The sequence below is a fragment of the Schistocerca cancellata genome, chromosome 3 (assembly GCF_023864275.1).
Source record: "Schistocerca cancellata isolate TAMUIC-IGC-003103 chromosome 3, iqSchCanc2.1, whole genome shotgun sequence".
NCBI lineage: Eukaryota > Metazoa > Arthropoda > Insecta > Orthoptera > Acrididae > Schistocerca > Schistocerca cancellata.
The window spans coordinates 697167370-697189893 of NC_064628.1; the positions used below are offsets into that span (position 1 = coordinate 697167370).

At 44.4% G+C, this 22524-nt stretch overlaps 1 non-coding gene across 1 annotated transcript; it reads left to right on the top strand.

Moving 5' to 3' along the window:
- Positions 1–17519: 17519 nt before the first annotated feature.
- Positions 17520–17594, top strand: Trnas-cga (transfer RNA serine (anticodon CGA)). The gene has a single exon. It is a non-coding gene; the product is annotated as a tRNA-Ser (tRNA).
- Positions 17595–22524: the final 4930 nt, after the last annotated feature.

The window sequence follows — 22524 nt, forward strand, 5'->3', positions numbered from 1 at the left end:
TTTTGTATGACAGCAGGAACACTCTCGTGGTTATCCCACGCACCCTGACTGCAAATTCGTCCATCAGTATTCGACCTGTTGAGCTGCCATTCATGAAAAGCATTCCTGGGGCTGTTTTCCAACAGGATAATGTTGGCCGCTTTCAGCTGTTGTAATCCAATATGCTCTAAAAATGGTTCAAATGGCTCTGAGCACTATGGGAATCAACATCTTAGGTCATAAGTCCCCTAGAACTTAGAACTACTTAAACCTAACTAACCTAAGGACATCACACACACCCATGTCCGAGGCAGGATTCGAACCTGCGACCGTAGCAGTCCCGCGGTTCCGGACTGCAGCGCCAGAACCGCTAGACCACCGCGGCCGGCCAATATTCTCTATAGTGTGTTGACAGTTGCCTTCTTCTGCTCGATTACCACATCTGTCTCCAGTCAAGCACGTATGGGGCATCATCGGACGACAACTCCAGCGTCATCCACAAACATAATTGACCGTCCCTATATTGACCGACCAAGTGCAACGGGAATGGAACGCCATCCCACAAACGGACACTCAGTACCTGTACAACTCAATGCATGCAAGTTTGCATTCTTGCATTCAGCATTCTGGCGTTCACACCATTTATTAGTGTAGAAGCATTTCACATTTCCAATGGCTTATCTCGCGCTTTCATTACCGTCTGACCTTGTACTGTTGATCACTGAAATATGTTACCTAGACAAACGTATTTCCGAATTTTTATTACTCTACATCAATCACACTCTGGTGGTGAAATGTTTTTCCCATACAAAGCTATCTCCAAAAGAGTACTTGAGGCACGGGAGCTTGTAGTGACAAATTTACATCTGTACACAGCTCCTCTTAAGTATTCCACTATCAGATTGTAGGAGAGAGTGTTGTACCTTGGAATGGTGTACCTAAGAACAGTTTTCAACTTTAGCCTCTAGCCAAGGTTAATATATTTTCTTCCTTCGTTTCTAAAAGATAGCATTAACTTTATGTGTGCTGCAGTCTTTTTCTGAAATTTCAATAATTTCTCAAGGGAAGTAAGGTTTTCTCAAATGTGAAAAACCGATCCATGGTACAATATGGTCATGTACCTAAGAAGTATTACTCTTTTCAAATATAAAAGAATAGCATCGATATTAGCCGGCAGTTGTGACCGAACGGCTCCAGGCGCTTCAGTCCGGAACCGCGCTGCTGCTACGGTCGCAGGTTCGAATCCTGCCTCGGGCATGGATGTGTGTGAAGTCCTTAGGTTAGTTAGGTTTAAGTAGTTCTAAGTCTAGGGGACTGATGACCTCAGATATTAAGTCCCATAGTGCTTAGAGCCATTTGAACCAATCGATAATATCTTGTCAAGGTTTTAGTTGGTAGTCTGTTTCTCCCATTACTATGGCGCTACACGCTAATAGTCAATAAGTGAAATCGAATTAAAAAGGAAGTACTATCTACACCAAGTTACAAGTTAAAAACCTTTTAAAATAGAAACTACTGACAACTAACACAGATTTACATTATCAAGACAGACAAAATTGTTAAGACGTTTACGAAACTCCGTTAATTTACTAATATTGAAGCTATAATACCGTGCAAGGCCGGCGAAGAATAGTTTAACCGTCTACTCCTTGTGTAAGTGGTTACTCACCATAAAACTGTGTAACTGAAGAAATGTATTAAGGATGTTGGAGGATAGGCTGTGCTGAGAAATTACTGGTACGAAGAAAATTTGATATGTCCGCCGTTTGCGCGTTAATTATCACAGAAGTTAGCCAATCAAGTCGTTGGGTGTGCAAATTCAAGCGAGCCGTCAGAGGCGGTGTCTCCAAATATTTGGCTCCCTAAAACCGTAAAGAGAGCAATACAGAAACTGGACAAGGTACGGTTGCAAGGACGGAACCCGAGCCAAAGGCTGAGCGCTATCGTGCGCTATCATCAGCACTGTGAGAACAACTACCACTAATTGTATATGACGGGCCGCTTCAAGTGTAGCGCACATTGGCCTCATTGGCCAACTTCAATGCTAATTAACTTGGAAACGGTGCGACGATCGATTTTGTTTTCTTAACAGTTATTTCTCATCACACCCTACCCTGTAACACCCATACAAGCTTTTCAGACTGTTTGTGACAATCCTGTACATTATACAGCAGTGAAATAGGTAGAAATCAGAATATATACGGACGCTACACAGCCTCATATCTCACAACAACCAAAACAGCAGAAAATGCCAGGAACAATTTATGGCGTTTCTAGTGCGCTTTCCTTCATACGATTGTCAGATCAGTCACTAGACTGAAACACTGACCAGGAACATCATGCGCTCCTAGGTGCACCATCCTCCAGGTAATCGAATGGGTAGAATAGGAGACAACACACACAGGTAGGGGAATGCCCCTTGCAACCAGTCTGCTGTACAGTACCTCTTGTGCTTCCTTGTACTTAGCGAATTCCGGTAGTACATGATTCATGTCTCCAATGTGAGCCTGACTCTCGTTCCAAATTAGAGTTTCTATTCGACGGAAATGTGGGAGGAAGCACCTGCGACCAAGCCTCATGCGAATGATCGTCGTCAAAGGACGTCTACTCGGTTCACGTAGTCAAACCACAGTTGACTACGATGTCGGGTTGTATGGCCGCTAGGTGTCTGCCCTTATGTTGCAGAGGTACGTGCCATTCACAGTTCCAGTCATCTTCTTTTTGATCATTGGTATGAAGGACTGGTGTTGGACGGAACTGTCCTTGAGTACAGCTCCTCTTTGCCGCCTGAGTACTCATCCTGTTGCAAAACTAGCCCATTTCCTGACTAGAGGTACGAGTCGTGGCTGTGCCATTCTGTACAGTAAAGTGAACTTACGAGGAGAACACAACAAGTGCCATAACATGATTTCCCAGAAACTCCGCTCAGTAAAAGAGGGGTCAAAATAAGCGAACGCATGTCTTTGCTTTTCCGTAGATATGCGACTGTTTCTAAGAAGAAGACCGTCAAAATTTTCGACGTGCTCTATGTGCATTTTGGCCAACGGCCTCGCCGCGGTCAGGACACCAGTTCCCAGTTGACGGACATCATTTTGAGCATTTATTGCATTAATGTGGTATTTACAGGTAATCACGCTGTAACAGCATGCGTTCTCAGAAATGCTAAGTTCACAAAGGTACATGTATCACATTGGAACAGCCGAAATGAAATGTTCAAACGTACCTACGTTCTGTATTTTAATTTAAAAAACCTACCTGTTACCAACTGTTCGTCTAAAATTGTGAGCCATATGTTTGTGACTATTACAGCGCCATCTATAACAAAGCGCAAAAAGTGGTCCAACTAAAACATTCATATTTCTTTACGTACTACACGAATATGTAATAAAAAACGGGGGTTCCTATTTTAAAAAAAACGCAGTTGATATCCGTTTGACGTATGGCAGCGCCATCTAGGGGGCCAACCATAGCGCCATCTGGTTTCCCCCTTCAAGCTAGACAAGTTTTGTTCTTTGTAGTTTTTTCGTTTGAAGCTTATTTCGTGAGATATTTGGCCAGTTTTTTTGTATGTTTATAATGTTTCTACGATCAATTTCATGCAAGGCAATACGCCAAATCTTCCTGAAGAGTAAACATAGAGTAAAATAAAAGAATTAAGAACTGATATAAGAATTAAATATAAGAATTTAAAAAGATACCCTTGGAGGTACCACACATATGTATATATACGTAATTTTATAATTAATATAAAGTCCTTCCACCACAAACTTGATAAGAGACGTTCGTCTAGTACGTGAGGCCGCCACTGTACGGACTATGCCACCAGTTGGGCTGAGCTTACCACTTGCTCAAAGGCCTTTAAAGTACGTCGAAAATTTTGACGCTCGTTTTCTCAGAAACATTGGAGTACCTGCTGATTAGTCGAGACACGTGTTCGTGTATTCTGGCTCCTCTTCCACTGAGCAAAGTTTCTGTGAAATCGGGTTATGGCACTTGCCGTGTTCTCCTCGTTCGTTCTCTCGGGCCCTAGTCCTTTCAGGTCGTTGACATGCTCTACGGCGTTGAGGCGTATTTTCGTTCTCAGATGAGGCATAACACGATCTTCTCGCAATCAGTCGACAATCAAATGTGATTCTGAATAAGAAATCTGCTGCGTGATCTGACTAAAAACAGTGTCAGATATTCCTACAGGAGATAATATTGGTAAAAAGTAGAAGAAAAATTGCTATAATGGTATGTTCGGAAACCCGTACCTATTGAGATGTGGACAGTTTAATTTGTGACGAGTAATGTGTAGCATTTGGTGGTGTAGGCAGGATTCACAGGAGATGGCGTAGTAAATTACCACAACACACACGTGTGGTCAGATACAAATCCTTGAGCAATCATGGAGATGCGGCATCAGGTTTCTTTCGGTATCACGGTACGGGCAGGAAATGTTGACACACTCTTCGTGCCATAGACATTACCAAACAAATTAACAGTTGCTGTGTATCACCGATTTCTATACATTGAATGGACAGCGCTAGTGGAGACCGTTATTCTTGTAGAAAGACAACTATTGAGGTTTATGTACTTTGGGACACCGCTCCATTTTCTACGGATTGTGCAACAGTAACTCACCGCAACATTTCATGGGCGATGGCTTTGTTTCGGAGGTCAGGTAACAGGGACTCCTTCGCTGCACCTGAATCCGTTGGATTTTCAACTACAGAATCATTTCAAGGCATTAGTGCATGACCAACCCATCGAAAATTTACAAATGTTACGCGTCAGACCAGTACATACGACGCAATCCAAATTCAGCCAGGTGTATCCGAAACAATGCGTGACTCCCAGCAAAGAGGCCTGAAGGACGTGTCAGGATGCGTGGTAACGACATGTAGCACTGCCTGTACACCGCCTAGTTCTATGTAACAGAAATATGACAAAGGGTGAACAGTATGGCCCATACCTCAACGAGTATTAGTTTCCAGACGTGTTACAGCAATTTTTCTTCTACGAGGAGCGTTCAGTAAGTAATGTAACAGATTTTTTCTGTGAATTTTGGTTGGAAAAATGGAGAATTTCTTGTGCGACATTGTGAAACGTTCCAGCTTCAGACTCTATAGTTTCATGAAATTCCGGTAGACGGCGGCGCCATTCGTAGCCATTAAAATGATGTCTGTACCGTAGGTACGTTCCAAGCAGAGAGCTGTCATCCAGTCTCTTTCGGCGGAAAATCAGTGCCTCGCAGATATTCATAGACACTTGCAGAATGTCTACGGAGACCTGGCAGTGAACAAAAGCACGGCGAGTCATTGGGCGAGGCACAACGAGGTCGCGCAAAACTGTCCGATCTCCCGCGTGCCAGGGCTATCATTCAGTTTATTTCGGCGGAAAATTAATGCATCGCAGATATACATAGGCTCTTGCAGAATGTCTACGAAGATCTGGCAGTGGACAAAAGCACGGTGAGTCATTGGGCGAGGCGCAACGAGCTCGCACAAACTTGTCCTATCTCCCGCGTGCCAGCCGGCAGCACACAGCTGTGGCCCCTGCAGTGTTGGACTTCAGCGTGTTCGTCGCCAAAAAAATGCAGAGTAACTTTTCATTCTCCTTGACAGTGCAAGGTCTCACACGAGTCTGCACCCTCGAGAGGTCCTCACAAAATTTCATTCGAATGTTCTCCCTCATCCACCCTACAGCCGGGATATCGTACCTTTCGACATCCATCTCTTCGGCCCAATACAGTATGCACACCGCAGGAAGCAGTACGTGGATAATGGGGACGTCATTGATGCAGCAAGATGTTGTCTCCGACTTGACCAGTGGAGCGGTACCATCCTGGTTCAAATGGCCCTAAGCACTATGGGACTTAACATCTACATCTACATTTATACTCCCCAAACCACCCAACGGTGTGTGGCGGAGGGCACTTTACGTGCCACTGTCATTACCCCCTTTCCGGTTCCAGTCGCGTTTGGTTCGCGGGAAGAACGACTGCCGGAAAGCCTCCGGGCGCACTCGAATCTCTCTACATTCGTGATCTCCTTGGGGGTATAAGTAGGGGAAGCAATATATGCGATACCTCATCCAGAAACGCACCCTCTCGAAACCTGGACAGCAAGCTACACCGCGATGCAGAGCGCCTCTCTTGCACAGTCTGCCACTTGAGTTTGATAAACATCTCCGTAACGCTATCACGCTTACCAAATAACCCTGTGACGAAACGCGCCGCTCTTCTTTGGATCTTCTCTATCTCCTCTGTCAACCCGACCTGGTACGGATCCCACACTGATGAGCAATACTCAAGTATAGGTCGAACGAGTGTTTTGTAAGCCACCTCCTTTGTTGATGGACTATATTTTCTAAGGACTCTCCCGATGAATCTCAACCTGGCACCCGCCTTACCAACAATTAATTTTATATGATCATTCCATTTCAAATCGTTCCGTACGCATACTCCCAGACATTTTACACAAGTAACTGATAGCAGTGTTTGTTCCGCTATCATATAATCGTACAATAATGGATCTTTCTATCTATGTATTCGCAATACGTTGCATTTGTCTATGTTAAGGGTCAGTTGCCACTCCCTGCACCAAGTGCCTATCCGCTTCAGATCTTCCTGCATTTCGCTGCAATATTCTAATGCTGTAACTTCTCTGTATACTACAGCGTCATCCGCGAAAAGCCGCATGGAATTTCCGACACTATCTACTAGGTCATTTATATATATTGTGAAAAGCATTGGTCCCACAACGCTCCCCTGTGGCACGCCAGAGGTTACTTTAACGTCTGTAGACGCCTCTCCATTGAGAACAACATTCTGTGTTCTGTTTGCTAAAAACTCTTTAATCCAGCCACACAGCTGGTCTGATATTCCGTAGGCTCTTACTTTGTTTATCAGGCGACAGTGCGGAACTGTGTCGAACGCCTTCCGGAAGTCAAGGAGAATGGCATCTACCTGGAAGCCTGAAACTAATATTTTCTAGGTCTCATGAACAAATAAAGCGAGTTGGGTCTCACACGATCGCTGTTTCCGGAATCCATGTTGATTCCTACAGAGTAGATTCTGGGTTTCCAGAAATGACATGATACGCGAACAAAAAACATGTTCTAAAATTCTACAACAGATCGATGTCCCCTAGACTTAGAACGACTTAAACCTAACTAACCTAAAGACATCTCACGCTTCCATGCCCGAGGCAGGATTCGAACCTGTGACCGTCGCAGGAGCGCGGTTCCGGACTGAAGCGCCTAGAACCGCTCGGCCACAACGACCGGCGGTGCCATCCTGCATACGGATCCTCTCTCTAAGGTCGCGGAAAGCAGTCGCATTGAAGGGAGATTATGTTGAAAAATGGTATTTTGAAGCCAAAAGAGTGGGGAATAACGTAGTATGTTAGAATCCTGAATAAAGCCTCGCTGCTTTAAGAAAAAATAGTGTTGCATTGCTTACTGAACGTCCCTCGTGGTACTGACCAATAATATCTCCAGTAGGAGATAAGTGTGACACTTATTTTTAATCATTCTGTGTAAGTACCTGTTTTTTTCCGGTTGCACTGGACATCTTCATGGCGTCTTCATGTTTAAACGTCGAGTAGTGTAATTTAGCTATGTGACGTGCTACAAATGTTCGTCACTTGTCTGTACTCTACTGTTGGGGTGTTTCTATTCGTTACGAGCGTTGTCTGCCATGTATCCTCGTTTTAAACAAGCGATGCATCTGTTCCGTTACAGGAACTGTGGCGCCCCATCCTGCAAGAGCAACGCTCCTGCAGCATATTAGGAGCGCAGTCTGAAGGTGACCGCCAGGAAGCTACGGGAAGCTCGTTTAGCCTCAAGGTCGTACTCCGACACTGTTCATTTACAACCAATTACGAAACACCACCAGGTTGCTAGCTTCCAAACTTTCCGTTTTCCTCCCGATTACCCGCACTTTCATCAGAATCTACGGAGAACCTAGTTTCTTACCCATTTGTTCTCACCCCCTCCCGCCCCCACCTCATACTCACACATTCTCTTTACCTCCACTCCATAACGCTCAGGAGGAGTGGAGGTTCAAAATCCACTCACGTCCGCCCAACACGTTCATATTTTGGCGGTGGGGTGTGTGTGGGAGGGAGAGAAGGGGTTGGTCATCATATTTCTGACTGATTTTATGCACCCCACCTTGATTCCCTGTCTATTCCCAAGCTCTTCATCTCATAGAATCATTTACACCAAAAACCCTCAGCTATTTGTTTTATGTATTCCAATATCTGTTTACACCGACAAATTACCTTCCGCATCTCCCACTAGGACCGTGGAAGTAACTCCCAAATATCTTAACACACCTGCCCGTTCGTCTTGTTACTACTTCAAACATTTATGATATAACTTTAACAGCTTCAGTCACTTTGTACTAATATTTAGTAGCACGACATGTTTTAGCAACACGTTGTTATCATCAGGTGTATTAAAGTTACATGTACATTAATCAGAAGTGTGGTAAGGACTATTTTCTTGGTGTCCCATTGAAGTTATGTACCGAAATTCAATGATTTTCGCTGGAAATTATTTGGCACGTACAGCACAGTCGATACATGTGGGCGGTCCCATGTGTTGCCAAAGCTGTTTCGATTACGCTGTGGAAGTTTCTCTGGGAAACTTACACTTCCTCTGTACAATCCCCATCTCTCCCCAAGCGATTTCAACTTCTTTGGAACCCTGACCAAAGACATTCGTTGCCGTCGAGGTGCACTTGTGCCTCAGATCATTGTTCTGTAGGCAAACGCAAACTTTTTCCATCAAGGCACTGACCACCTTATCTCATCGTGGGATAAATGTATTAACAGTGATGGTGATTACTTTTGATATAATAAATAGTTGACTTACTTTTTTCCTTCCGTCTCGTTTTCATTTGATTGTTCCTTGTGTCATCCAGTTCAGATGCTTGAAAGCCTCTGGGTGTCTTTGTTAGACGACATCAGTGGACGGATGTTAGCTGTATGAAAATGATCATAGTGTCTAAATCGGTAATAGCCAGATTAATGAAACACAAATGTAACTATGAACAGGGTTTTTGTATAATAGCTGACAGTCACTATTATCTTGCCATACAATGTCTAAAGTAAATAAATCCTAATTTAAGTTTCCATAATTTCCCGAAATAGTATAAGATGCCTGGTACATGTGCTACTCTTTTACTTAATGAAAAGCATGGTGTGCCGCTCTAGTTTGATACAGCCGTTTCACAACATGTTTTCCAATTGAAAGAAGCCAGTTACCATTGTGGTGAGGAGACATTTTAATAATTCAGCTGCCGAGAGTGTCTTCACTAGCGATTATGTGAAACAGCCACAGCTTAAGTTTTCCTCAACGGAGAAACAAATATTGACACTGAATTAAGAGAGATGTTTTGGAAAGTGCGTGTGTAGTGTACCATTCGAGGAAGGAGAAACAAACAAAAATTAGAGAGATAAAGGATTGCGGTAAACTTATTTGCGATTTTACAGACGAATGCTAAAAATGAAGAAGACAGATAAACCAGAAAATAAAAGGACTACATAAATAACAACCGAAGTAACAGTGCAGAGGAAAAAACAGTTACTAAGTGAAGAAACCGGCTAATTGATTACTTGTAAAGGAATATAAAAACAGGACACTGAGGCCGTTGCATGTATAAGAGGCGATAAAAAAAGTTTCCGTTTGAGGTCGTTGCTGCAGCGCATATGCAACGCAGCGCAACTCCGATGCGGCCGTATAAGCTCCGATATGTAGGCAAGCTAACACGAATTCCTTAGAGACGAATGGAAAAACTGGTAGAAGCCGACCTCGGGGAAGATCCGTTTGGATTCCGTAGAAATATTGGAACACGTAATACTGAGCGTATGACGTATCTTAGAAAATAGTCTAAGGAAAGGCAAACCTACGTTTCTAGCATTTCTAGACTTAGAGAAAGCTTTTGACAATGCTGTCTGGAATACTCTCTTTCAAATTCTGTAAGTTGCAGGGGTAAAATACAGGGAGCGAAAGTCTAATTACAATTTGTACAGAAACCAGATTGCTGTTATAAGACTCGAGGGACATGAAAGGGAAGCAGTGGTTGGGAAGGGAGTGGGACAGGCTTGTAGCCTCTCCCCGATGTTATTCAATCTGTATATTGAGCAAGCAGTAAAGGAAACAAAAGAAAAATTCGGAGTAGGAATTAAAATCCACGGAGAAGAAATAAAAACTTTGTGGCTCTCCAATGACATTGAATTCTATCAGAGACAGCAAAGGACCTGGGAGAGCAGCTGAACGGAATGGGCAGTGTCCTGGAAGGAGGATATAAGATGAACATCATCAGAAAGGCAAAACGAGGATAATGGAATGTAGTCGAATTAAATCGGGTGATGCTGCGGAAATTAGATTAGGAAATGAGACGCTTAAAGTAGTAAATCAGTTTTGCTATTTGGGGAGCAAAATAACTGATAATGGTCGAAGTAGAGAGGATATAAAATGTGGACTGGCAGTGGCAAGGAAAGCGTTTCTGAAGAAGAGAAATTTGTTAACATCGAGTATAGATTTAAATGTCAGGAAGCCGTTTCTGAAAGAATTTGTATGGAGTGTAGCCATGTATGGAAGTGAAACGTGGACGATAGGTAGTTTAGACAATAACAGAATAGAAGCTTTCGAAATAGGTGCTACAGAAGAATGCTGAAGATTAGGTGGGTAGATCACATAACTAATGAGGAGGTATTGAACAGAATTGGGGAGAAGAGAAATTTGTGGCGCAACTTGAATAGAAGAACGTATCGGTTGGTAGGACATATTCTGAGGCATCAAAGGATAACCAATTTGGTATTGGAGTGCAGCTTGGTGGGTAAAAATCGTAGAGGGAGACCAAGAGATGAATACACTAAACAGATTCAGAAGGATGTAGGTTGCAGTAGGAGATGAAGAAGCTTGTACAGGATAGAGTATCATGGAGAGCTGCATCAATCCAGTCTCTGGACTGAAGATCACAACAAGAACAACGTGTAGGCAAGGGATTAGTGTGGTATTCGTGTCTTTCCGATGTGCGTGTGGTAAATGAGGAAACGTGAAATACACCGACGTTATTACTAAATGCGTCCAAACGAGACCAACATGCTGTTGTTCTTTTATCAGCTGCCTAAGGACGAACACCTGCAGACATCCATTGGAGAATGGAAAATGTGTATAGGGTAGCATGTGTCGAAAACCACCGTTGTTGAATGGTGTGCCAAGGGGTGTGGCTACTTCATGATAACGCACGTCCCCATTTCACAAATTCTGTTACGCAGAAGTTGCGGTAGCTCCTGTGCAAGACACTTGAGCACTCGCCCTGTAGTCCTGATCTCTCCCCACGCAATTATCAGGCCTTTGGTCCCTCAAAAAAGGACCTTCGAGGACCGGCGATTCCTGCCGGACGAGGTTGTGCAGTAGGCAGACAGAGACTTCTTCACACAGCGGGTCACGATGTGAGCGTGTGGGTGCTATTCTGTCATTCTGCCAAACGGATTAATCTGAGATGTACCCTTTACCCTGTGGCTCCTGCAAGATGCAATTTCCACCCCCACACTACTACAGAAGTCAGACAGACGCTCCTAACGTTCTAAAGAGAAATGCCTGAAAAACTTTCAGCAATTAATATCTTCTGGAGTCATCCGCTGTAAGGAAATGACACGAAAATTCACAAAATTTCTTACATAACTAGTGGGGTACTTGGGTACTGGAGTAGTGCTAGTTAGTGTAAGAAAAACACGAAACTAACGAAAATTATTATTTATTTTGCAAAAATTCTAAGAAATCACAATGGCACTTTTAGTTATGAACTGAACAAGTTATTTCCAGGTTCTTTTTGGAATGTGAAGATACCTCTTAAGGATAGGATTCGCTAATGAAATTTCTATACAAAGTTTAAGATTGTTATTGACTTGGCAGAATGGCTGAGAGCCACGCTTACTCAACTTGAATAATTATCCGTTAGAATGTTGCTAGGTACGGTCGAGGCTGTTGCGTGTGAAAAGCAGTGAAGTGTACTGTTGTGGAGGAAATATGGGGCTCACAATAGCTGTAGCGCACAATACCGTAAGTTGCGATAACTGCTGTCTGCACCGCTCGCTGCTGACAAATAAGATAACTCTCGTTCTATCTGGATTGACCTTCGTCAGTCAAACTCTCCCTATGCCTTGATGAAGTTAAGGACTCGTATTCGCCCCTAGTCTAACTATTGGCGTGGTACACCGGTCAGATAACCAGTCCACCACGATGCCACTCAAAATTCGCTCGCAGTCATTTAACTATAACTCTGTCGTTTCACACCGCACAGTAAGTGGCGGCCAACACAGTGAACAATGCTTAATCGCAAGGAGTCAATATAGAGTCGCACTCTGATTCGCTCTTGACAGAGGTGCTCTCCCAGTGAAGTAATGAGGAGAGACTTGTTCCTCGCTCTTTGAGTACATGCACGAGCGCGCACGCTCTTGTTACGTGTTCTTGCTCCAAGAGCGACAACAGAATGGCCCCTCTCCACGCCAGATGTGAAGGGGTATATCTTTCGGTCTCTTCCATTACTCCTTCAGCTCAAGACATCAGGAATATCGTCTGCCAATCAGCATTGCTCTTCTAAAACGGGAGAATGACGTTTCGTTTAAGGCGAACAATCCGGAAATCTGTAGCATTGGCGTTTGGCGTTTGCTGTCTCCTTGTGAAAATCTCTGAAATTGCGTGCTATGTTGTAAAGAATGCGTAGGCTGGGCACTCCCACCCAATGTAGCAGAATTTGCTTTTAAGCTGAACACGGGGTCGTTCTTCCTTTCACTCGGGCAAACGCTGTCTGCTGGGCGGTCACCGGCCGACATAGACAGGCTGAGTCGTCCTCTGAAGGGACCGGCCCCCGGTGTGCAGTTTGCGTCTCCCGAACTACAAGCCACTGTGACTGTCATGTCTTGAATGTGTGTGTGTACGCCAGCCTCGAGTATTTCACTCTTGGTGCACATTTGTGATTTACTAGTTATTTGCACATCGTTTACATTAATTCATACAATGTTGACATTATCTTATAAAGTTTGGGTTCGAATGAAGCGACTTGATGTGCGGAATATGATTGTGAGTGCGGAATATGTAAGCAATGAAGGTCAGGAGACCACGACATCTTACAACGATGTTTTACAAAGCGGGTATCTTCAACTTGGTGCATCGGTATGACAATTGCCTCAGTGCTCACTGCGATCTTGCCTGACTGGCATATCGATTCTGGTCTCTACGGTCTTCAAACGGAAACTTTCTGACCGCCTCTTGCAGTAAGTATTTTGCGACTGAATGAAACCATTACAGGACAGAAACAATGATGAGTAATAAATGACGTGAAGCCCAACCCTAGAATGGGCAAATGAAGACTCTAGAATAACCAAATCTTGCAAATGACCTGGACCCTCTGAAGTTGTTGAAAATTGAAAATATTATTGTAATAAATCCTTAGTTACCCTCAGGAAATCTTTCACACTAAATGAGCTTCTATTCCCTGCACCGTTAATTGCATCCTCTCCAATGAGTTTGCTGTCTCATTTTGTAGGGAAGGGTTAACATTACAATCAGTGGCTATTGTGCCAGGAAGGGTGAAGATTTCTTGCATAGTTAAGCCACTGGGGGTGGGGAGGGGGATTTAGCATAGAATAAACCAATTTAGGGCTAGCTACACTGAACTGATGTTTTTCTATATCAGTTTCCTCCAAAAATAATACAGAGTGAGCCATGGTGTTTTCAGGATAATAAAATAAATATGTAATGATTAAAAGAGGCGTAAGAACACCACCCATGTCCTCAAAAAATATAAACGATATGTTATACAGGATCAGCTGCACTATGAGGCTGTTTGTGGACGATGTCATTGTCTTCCGTTAGGTATGGCCGCATATGGTCTTAAGGAAATATGAATTATGACGAATTTGTAAAATCGGTTTTACTGAAGACGAATGCAAGACTTGGATGTCTGGGAAGGATTCTGGGGAAGTGGAGCGCATCATGCAAAATGCTGGACTTGCGCTCAGCATGATCGGCAGTCATACCCCGTTATTAGTAATTGTTTGAAACTTCCTGGCAGATTAAAACTGTGTGCCCGACCGAGACTCGAACTCGGGACCTTTGCCTTTCGCGGGCAAGTGCTCTACCAACTGAGCTACCGAAGCACGACTCACGTCCGGTACTCACAGCTCCACTTCTGCCAGTACCTCGTCTCCTAACTTCCAAACTTTACAGAAGCTCTCCTGCGAAACTTGCAGAACTAGCACTCCTGAAAGAAAGGATATTGCGGAGACATGGCTTAGCCACAGCCTGGGGATGTTTCCAGAATGAGATTTTCACTCTGCAGCGTAGTGTGCGCTGATATGAAACTTCCTGGCAGATTAAAACTGTGTGCCCGACCGAGACTCGAACTCGGGACCTTTGCCTTTCGCGGGCAAGTGCTCTACCAACTGAGCTACCGAAGCACGACTCACGTCCGGTACTCACAGCTCCACTTCTGCCAGTACCTCGTCTCCTACCTTCCAAACTTTACAGAAGCTCTCCTGCGAAACTTGCAGAACTAGCACTCCTGAAAGAAAGGATATTGCGGAGACATGGCTTAGCCACAGCCTGGGGATGTTTCCAGAATGAGATTTTCACTCTGCAGCGTAGTGTGCGCTGATATGAAACTTCCTGGCAGATTAAAACTGTGTGCCCGACCGAGACTCGAACTCGGGACCTTTGCCTTTCGCGGGCAAGTGCTCTACCAACTGAGCTACCGAAGCACGACTCACGTCCGGTACTCACAGCTCCACTTCTGCCAGTACCTCGTCTCCTACCTTCCAAACTTTACAGAAGCTCTCCTGCGAAACTTGCAGAACTAGCACTCCTGAAAGAAAGGATATTGCGGAGACATGGCTTAGCCACAGCCTGGGGATGTTTCCAGAATGAGATTTTCACTCTGCAGCGTAGTGAGCGCTGATATGAAACTTCCTGGCAGATTAAAACTGTGTGCCCGACCGAGACTCGAACTCGGGACCTTTGCCTTTCGCGGGCAAGTGGTCTACCAACTGAGCTACCGAAGCACGACTCACGTCCGGTACTCACAGCTCCACTTCTGCCAGTACCTCGTCTCCTACCTTCTAAACTTTACAGAAGCTCTCCTGCGAAACTTGCAGAACTAGCACTCCTGAAAGAAAGGATATTGCGGAGACATGGCTTAGCCACAGCCTGGGGATGTTTCCAGAATGAGATTTTCACTCTGCAGCGTAGTGTGCGCTGATATGAAACTTCCTGGCAGATTAAAACTGTGTGCCCGACCGCTAATGGCTAAGCCATGTCTCCGCAATATCCTTTCTTTCAGGAGTGCTAGTTCTGCAAGTTTCGCAGGAGAGCTTCTGTAAAGTTTGGAAGGTAGGAGACGAGGTACTGGCAGAAGTGGAGCTGTGAGTACCGGACGTGAGTCGTGCTTCGGTAGCTCAGTTGGTAGAGCACTTGCCCGCGAAAGGCAAAGGTCCCGAGTTCGAGTCTCGGTCGGGCACACAGTTTTAATCTGCCAGGAAGTTTCATATCAGCGCACACTACGCTGCAGAGTGAAAATCTCATTCTGGAAACATCCCCAGGCTGTGGCTAAGCCATGTCTCCGCAATATCCTTTCTTTCAGGAGTGCTAGTTCTGCAAGTTTCGCAGGAGAGCTTCTGTAAAGTTTGGAAGGTAGGAGACGAGGTACTGGCAGAAGTGGAGCTGTGAGTACCGGACGTGAGTCGTGCTTCGGTAGCTCAGTTGGTAGAGCACTTGCCCGCGAAAGGCAAAGGTCCCGAGTTCGAGTCTCGGTCGGGCACACAGTTTTAATCTGCCAGGAAGTTTCATATCAGCGCTCACTACGCTGCAGAGTGAAAATCTCATTCTGGAAACATCCCCAGGCTGTGGCTAAGCCATGTCTCCGCAATATCCTTTCTTTCAGGAGTGCTAGTTCTGCAAGTTTCGCAGGAGAGCTTCTGTAAAGTTTGGAAGGTAGGAGATGAGGTACTGGCAGAAGTGGAGCTGTGAGTACCGGACGTGAGTCGTGCTTCGGTAGCTCAGTTGGTAGAGCACTTGCCCGCGAAAGGCAAAGGTCCCGAGTTCGAGTCTCGGTCGGGCACACAGTTTTAATCTGCCAGGAAGTTTCATATCAGCGCACACTACGCTGCAGAGTGAAAATCTCATTCTGGAAACATCCCCAGGCTGTGGCTAAGCCATGTCTCCGCAATATCCTTTCTTTCAGGAGTGCTAGTTCTGCAAGTTTCGCAGGAGAGCTTCTGTAAAGTTTGGAAGGTAGGAGACGAGGTACTGGCAGAAGTGGAGCTGTGAGTACCGGACGTGAGTCGTGCTTCGGTAGCTCAGTTGGTAGAGCACTTGCCCGCGAAAGGCAAAGGTCCCGAGTTCGAGTCTCGGTCGGGCACACAGTTTTAATCTGCCAGGAAGTTTCATATCAGCGCACACTACGCTGCAGAGTGAAAATCTCATTCTGGAAACATCCCCAGGCTGTGGCTAAGCCATGTCTCCGCAATATCCTTTCTTTCAGGAGTGCTAGTTCTGCAAGTTTCGCAGGAGAGCTTCTGTAAAGTTTGGAAGGTAGGAGACGAGGTACTGGCAGAAGTGGAGCTGTGAGTACCGGACGTGAGTCGTGCTTCGGTAGCTCAGTTGGTAGAGCACTTGCCCGCGAAAGGCAAAGGTCCCGAGTTCGAGTCTCGGTCGGGCACACAGTTTTAATCTGCCAGGAAGTTTCATATCAGCGCACACTACGCTGCAGAGTGAAAATCTCATTCTGGAAACATCCCCAGGCTGTGGCTAAGCCATGTCTCCGCAATATCCTTTCTTTCAGGAGTGCTAGTTCTGCAAGTTTCGCAGGAGAGCTTCTGTAAAGTTTGGAAGGTAGGAGACGAGGTACTGGCAGAAGTGGAGCTGTGAGTACCCGACGTGAGTCGTGCTTCGGTAGCTCAGTTGGTAGAGCACTTGCCCGCGAAAGGCAAAGGTCCCGAGTTCGAGTCTCGGTCGGGCACACAGTTTTAATCTGCCAGGAAGTTTCATATCAGCGCACACTACGCTGCAGAGTGAAAATCTCATTCTGGAAACATCCCCAGGCTGTGGCTAAGCCATGTCTCCGCAATATCCTTTCTTTCAGGAGTGCTAGTTCTGCAAGTTTCGCAGGAGAGCTTCTGTAAAGTTTGGAAGGTAGGAGATGAGGTACTGGCAGAAGTGGAGCTGTGAGTACCGGACGTGAGTCGTGCTTCGGTAGCTCAGTTGGTAGAGCACTTGCCCGCGAAAGGCAAAGGTCCCGAGTTCGAGTCTCGGTCGGGCACACAGTTTTAATCTGCCAGGAAGTTTCATATCAGCGCACACTACGCTGCAGAGTGAAAATCTCATTCTGGAAACATCCCCAGGCTGTGGCTAAGCCATGTCTCCGCAATATCCTTTCTTTCAGGAGTGCTAGTTCTGCAAGTTTCGCAGGAGAGCTTCTGTAAAGTTTGGAAGGTAGGAGACGAGGTACTGGCAGAAGTGGAGCTGTGAGTACCGGACGTGAGTCGTGCTTCGGTAGCTCAGTTGGTAGAGCGCTTGCCCGCGAAAGGCAAAGGTCCCGAGTTCGAGTCTCGGTCGGGCACACAGTTTTAATCTGCCAGGAAGTTTCATATCAGCGCACACTACGCTGCAGAGTGAAAATCTCATTCTGGAAACATCCCCAGGCTGTGGCTAAGCCATGTCTCCGCAATATCCTTTCTTTCAGGAGTGCTAGTTCTGCAAGTTTCGCAGGAGAGCTTCTGTAAAGTTTGGAAGGTAGGAGACGTACTGGCAGAAGTGGAGCTGTGAGTACCGGACGTGAGTCGTGCTTCGGTAGCTCAGTTGGTAGAGCACTTGCCCGCGAAAGGCAAAGGTCCCGAGTTCGAGTCTCGGTCGGGCACACAGTTTTAATCTGCCAGGAAGTTTCATATCAGCGCACACTACGCTGCAGAGTGAAAATCTCATTCTGGAAACATCCCCAGGCTGTGGCTAAGCCATGTCTCCGCAATATCCTTTCTTTCAGGAGTGCTAGTTCTGCAAGTTTCGCAGGAGAGCTTCTGTAAAGTTTGGAAGGTAGGAGATGAGGTACTGGCAGAAGTGGAGCTGTGAGTACCGGACGTGAGTCGTGCTTCGGTAGCTCAGTTGGTAGAGCACTTGCCCGCGAAAGGCAAAGGTCCCGAGTTCGAGTCTCGGTCGGGCACACAGTTTTAATCTGCCAGGAAGTTTCATATCAGCGCACACTACGCTGCAGAGTGAAAATCTCATTCTGGAAACATCCCCAGGCTGTGGCTAAGCCATGTCTCCGCAATATCCTTTCTTTCAGGAGTGCTAGTTCTGCAAGTTTCGCAGGAGAGCTTCTGTAAAGTTTGGAAGGTAGGAGACGAGGTACTGGCAGAAGTGGAGCTGTGAGTACCGGACGTGAGTCGTGCTTCGGTAGCTCAGTTGGTAGAGCACTTGCCCGCGAAAGGCAAAGGTCCCGAGTTCGAGTCTCGGTCGGGCACACAGTTTTAATCTGCCAGGAAGTTTCATATCAGCGCACACTACGCTGCAGAGTGAAAATCTCATTCAGTAATTGTTTTTTTATGCACTCAGATACTTCGCCGGCCGAAGTGGCCGTGCGGTTAAAGGCGCTGCAGCCTGGAACCGCAAGACCGCTACGGTCGCAGGTTCGAATCCTGCCTCGGGCATGGATGTTTGTGATGTCCTTAGGTTAGTTAGGTTTAACTAGTTCTAAGTTCTAGGGGACTAATAACCTCAGCAGTTGAGTCCCATAGTGCTCAGAGCCATTTGAACCACTCAGATACTTCAGCATCTAGTGTACTAGTTCCATTGCCCGCAACACAGGCAACACTTGAGCATCCTTGTCACAATAAGGCACAATCGGTATTGGACAGTGCTCGAAATGGATGCGATGCTAATCGGTATAAAAAAAGTTATTTACTTTTTTGTCAATACACAAACTAGAACTATCAGTTTCACAGACGTTTGGGTGAGCTAACAGCAGCGTCCCGCAGTACACCGCCGTTGTGTGCGTACTTCGCGCGGAGGCTGCGTGTGATGGAGCGAGGCTAACCGATCGGCAATTGACGGTGATTACAGCGAGGTCACATGCGCGCAATCAGATGGCAATGGCGACGAGGAAACACCTTTCATGTACGCTCCTAGTACTCTCTGAATAGTTTCAGCATCTAAAGTTACATGCTAGTTAGTACAGATTCTCTTTACCAATGAGTCCAACTGACATTTATAGTACCTGATTACAGAGCACAGCAGTTTCGGTTTTATTTACGCAGGATATTGACTATTGGTATCATCTGATATTATGTTATTAATCAACAAACCTTACATTTCATTTTTCTGTTTTTTGCCATCGCCTAGCAGCGTAAGTATTGAAAGTGACTCCCTAACATCATTTACTGGAGAGGGTATTGTACAGACGCGCTCGAATAGAATTATTGTTGCAGCTATTTCCCAGACTATTGAGTTGCAAATAAGAACCTTAGTACAGACTGACATCGATTTCTCGCTACTTCTTCGGCCTCCCAAATGGTGTAGCGCTAAACTTCATGAATTTTAGGGCAGTTAGGGTCTTTGTGTTGCGCTTAACGCCATAAATACGCATAATCCAAAGGTGAGTGCAAAAGCATAAGGAACCGGGGAAAATGAAAATAAGAAAATTTCAAAGCCTAAGGGGTGACTGGTTGCAGCAAATTATCATGTTAATAATACGCACTACAGTCCCAGTGACCAGTAATCCATTATGGATACTATCATTTGTTGTTGTTGTTGTGGTCTTCATTCCGAGGACATTCTTCTTGTCAGGTTGGACCATAGATTTCTTATCTCCCCAGTTCTTTTCAGTACCACGTCATTAGTTACGTGATCTACCAACCCAATCTTCAGCATTCTTCCGTAGCACCATGTTTCAAAAGCCTCTATTCTCTTCTTGTCTAAATTGTTTATCGTCCACGTTTCAGTTCCATACATGGCTACACTCCACACAAAAACTTTCAGTGAAAGCTTCGAAACGTATAGATTTGTATCTGATGTTAACAAATTCCTGTTCTTCAGAAATGCTTTTCTTGCCCTTGCCAGTCTATATTTTATATCCTCTCTACTTCGGCCGTCATCAGTTATTTTGCTGCCCAAATAGCAGAATCATCTACTAAAATTAGTGCCTCGATTCCTAATCTAATTCCCTGAGCACCAACTGATTTGATTCGACTACGTTCCATTATCCTTCTTTTTGCTTTTCTCGATGTTCATCTTATATCCTCCTTTCAAGACATGTCTATTCCATTCAACTGCTCCTACAGTTCCCTAGTTGTCTCTGACAAAATTACAATGTCATCGCCAAACCTCAAACTTTTTATTTTTCTTCCAAGACTTTAATTCCTTCTCCGAATTTTTGTTAGATTTCCTTCACTGCTTGCTCAATGAACAAATTGAATACTATCAGAAATAGGTTGTATTTTACTATTGATACGTTCAGAATTTCAGAGATAATATTCCTCAGTCAACATTTTCAAAAGGTGTCTCTAAGTCTACTAATGCTACAAACCTAGGTTTGCCTTTACGTAACTTATCTTCTAAGAGAAGTCTTAGGGTCATGATAGCCTTATATAATTTATGAAATTGTCTATCACGATGTCAATAAAAATCCATGAAGACAGCAGGGGGTGCTGTTCAGAAAACGGGAACAGCGACAACGTAGGAACAAATCTGTCAGTAGGATGAAAGTAAAAGAACAAAATCGCTTATTCCATGTTCCATTAAACCGAAGATAAGCTTTTAATGGAGTTCACAATAGTTACCACATGGATCTCCTCCTCTGAAGGACACAAGAAGATACGCAAAATACTAGTGTATTGTTTTGTATCTTGCAACATTGGAGTATCTTGTGCAAACTTTTTTTGCAATTTCAGCTGTTTTGTGTTTAAATTTTCACAGTGCTTCATGAAAAACTATCAAAGAGTTTTGAGTTTTGAAAATACTTCCCGATGATGTATCACAGAAAAACGCACGATTAGTTATTATATCGATATAAATTCACTGCAAATACACGAGTTCTCCGGAAGTTTAAAGAAAATGCCTAATAAATCTCGAAAATCCGGTTTCTTGTAGTTGATGGCGTTATCTTTCCTTTGCTCCTTTCTTTAAAAATTTGTTTAAGGCTTTTTTCGAACGCTTTAGAGCCATCTTGCTCTCCTTCCAGACTCGTGGAAATGTTTCCACCTCGGCACACTTCCTATGTCAAGCATCTTCCATAATTTGTCCTAATATTTCTGTAGCCATTCCTTTTTTCCCCTCTTCTGTTTGCTTTCGAGCCAACGATCTATTCTCGGATGCTGTTGGATATGTACTACTATCCTATTCTTCCTTTTGGTAAAGTTTTCCACAAACTTCTTTCGCTGCCTATTCTTTTTATTCCTCTCCAGTTTGTACCACATGCACACATTTTATTTTTCTCGCATGATTTCTTCTTTTTTATCTCAGTAACAGATACTAGTGAGGCTACAACTGCGGCTGCAGCCTATTTGAATTGCTTCTAGGTCTTAGAGATATACTCTTTCCACAAATTTTTAAAGACACTGTGTATTTACTGGCGATTTTTCCCCATTCACCTCAGCTTTTCGAACATCGTATTTTGCGCTGCCAAGACTTCTTCTATTCTACTTATTGTGTTGGTAAACACAACGTCACCATTGTTACCCTGATACCTTCACAGTTTCTGAACCCAAACTGGTACCGTATGTTAAGTGGTAAATTTTCTTAGAATTTCGCGCGAGTCAACAACTTATAAGCATGTGATATCGGATTCATGATTCAATAGCTTAGATTTATACCTTCTCGGACTTTCTCGTTAACACAGTCGTACTGTATCTCCCTTTCAGAAATCATCTAATGCTAAGTACCTACATTTATGTGTTCGTGTAAAAATGTAATGTGAAGGAGCGACTTAAAAGCGTCCATTTTATCTAACTCTATACCTGTTTTAAAAGTGTGGCACTGAACCCTCCTCATCGCCGGTTTTAACCAGAAATTCGTCCTGGCCCATTCACTGTTTTTATCTTATCTTGTAATGGATGTCACCACCACTTTATTGCTTCGACACTAGGAAACACATTTCATTTCGCTCTAAAAACTTCCTGAAATTTTCACTCGGTTGTTGGTGCGTATGTTTAGTTGATCAGATCGTTCAGTGCTTTTTAAACAAGCTGCAAGTGGCGACAGAAAATGATTGTAATTGCTCTTACCGATATCTGACTAGCGTTAAGTCACCAACTACGTCAGTTTGCTGCTCTGACTGTTCAACCAATTTGTACCTTGTTGCATTGTATCCAGGTAGTTGTAGATGTTCCGTCGATATAAGGCGCTTCATTTTTGAACGTATTACATTTCTAAAGAAAAGACATCGACATGTGCAGTGTGTATGATAGGCCAGACACACTAGCAGTAACTTAAATCTTCATTAGTTGCATGTTCCTTCTTCGGCATATGTTCTTGTCATTGTCTTCTCTTTTTTTGTACAAA